This window comes from Homalodisca vitripennis, chromosome X, assembly GCF_021130785.1.
Source record: "Homalodisca vitripennis isolate AUS2020 chromosome X, UT_GWSS_2.1, whole genome shotgun sequence".
Lineage (NCBI taxonomy): Eukaryota > Metazoa > Arthropoda > Insecta > Hemiptera > Cicadellidae > Homalodisca > Homalodisca vitripennis.
In genome coordinates this window covers 141,486,125-141,488,331 of record NC_060215.1, presented here as the reverse complement: position 1 = coordinate 141,488,331, position 2,207 = coordinate 141,486,125, and positions in this window count along the sequence as shown.

The following is a 2,207-nucleotide window of genomic DNA, read 5'->3' as shown; positions in this document are numbered from 1 at the left end:
TAACCCATTTGTTGTACAAGACATGGGATCACTCACCACCTTAATTTTGAGGAACTGATAGAATATGTTATGGAAAGTGTGCTACAACTTATATACTACTTAGTTTACATTTGGAAATCATACAATTGACTTGGTGTATAACTTTAATATAAACGTGTACACTCAAAATAAGAGGACAAAATGGATCACATTGTTTTGATTGTGTTTAGATTGTTCAGTTTTCTTCTATTATATTTCCTGTGTGTAAAGAAGTATATAGTATATGATATAATGCGATTATATTTATACTTAGGTAGGGAACATTCCAGCGTTCTAACTGTTATGTATTTATTAAAGTAACAATTTAAAGCCGATTATTCCCTTAGCATGTACCGTACAGTAAGAGTAGGTAATTCATTTGAATCTTACGAGCTGTTCTGTTGTGAGCAAGTACTGTAGCCTTGAAATTTATGACTGTGTTATTTTAAAATATCCTCTGGATTGCCAAAAATGAAATATACATTTATTTATTTTGATACATGAAATCTGTCCGCGTTGTTTGTTTTCCATTCTGACAGTAACTAACGTGATTCCATCAATGTTCACAGGAGTGTTATTGGTTGTACAGCAGTAATATAGGATTATCAGCTATAAATGAAATATACAGCTATTAATTTTGATACATGAAATCTGTCCGCGTTGTTTGTTTTCCATTCTGACAGTGACTAACGTGATTCCATCAATGTTCACAGGAGTGTTATTGGTTATACAGCAGTAATATAGGATTATCAGCTTTGTAAATTGGTATAGATATTTTATACTATGTCTTCTTTTATGATAGTGATAACGGTTAGTGGCCATAGGAAAGGTGAAGTGGTTTGGAAATCCATTTCTAATTAAGTCTAATTGTTAGTTGGAGTATTTTATCATTCGTGTGTTTTCTTCAAATATCACATGAAGGTCATTGATGTGTGTTAACACGGTATTTTCTGTTTCGTACGGTGATTAATTGTGTCCCGCTGGTATAAAAGCTGATCGTTGAGTCACGTGTGGTGTATATATGTTGACATCATGACTTAAGTAGCATTACAGCTGTAACTTATTACGGGATGCAGTCGAATTGCCAGCTGCTGATGACGTGTCTTGCCGAGACAACAGCTGATCGTTTAGTGACGTGTGGTGTCCATATGAAGAATATCCAACCCCTCGTTGCAAGCAAACCAGTCTCACTACGTCTCCCCCAGGAGCTTTATATGGACTAAACGGGTTAATCGCCCACTCAATCCTTCTGAAAGTTACTACACGACACGCCAAACTCCATTGTGAGTGAGCAGCGCACCCCGCGGGTGTCCCTCCACAGCAAAGTAGTTAATCCTTGTCATAAGTGATACAATCCGGAAAGTGTGTTCCCATCAAGAGTTGTACAACTCCCCATCGTTCAGTAATATGTATACCTTGATTGTCTCTGAGACCACCACAATCCGTGCACTGGCATAGATCCTGGGCTTCAGTCGAAAGCGGGGCCACCTCTTCCCGGACGCTTAACTAGCGTTTATCCGAGCCCAACCGTTGATTGTATTCGGATCCCCCATTGGTCTTGAGTGGCAACTGAGTGTCACTCATGGGGGGGGGGGGTACTTTCCTAGTTCAATGGTATCACCCGAATTAAGGTCAGCCCATCCCCTAGACCCCATTGATCCAGTCGAAAGCTTTGGAATAGTCCAAGTATACACAAGCAAGATAATTGTCATATGAAAAGGATGCTAATACCCTGCCATTGCCAACAAGCATCATCAGTTTAGTTTAAGTTAATATACCGCATGCTCATTAATTATTTATCACATTCCTCAGAGAAAGAAATCATACTATCCTAGATTGAGCACTCAAAACTTTAGTTAGTGCTGAAATGATCATCACTGGTCGGTATTTTTTTAACTTTTATAGGATACAGCAGGATTTCATGAGACTGGAGTTAAAAGGAACTTAGGTTGTATTTATTGAATACTTTATGTTAACTTATATATTAAAACAGGGAAATTAATATAGGTATAATTATTTCGTCTTATAACCCAGACACCACAGATTTCTATAATAAAACAATATAATTTCATTACCATTCGGGTTTGAATTTGTCCTTCCCTGTATTCTGCTATATGATTTACAATTTTTTTAGTGTCATCAGGTGGATACGTTGCAAGCACCAATTTGACACGCAGTTTGCTCTGGTC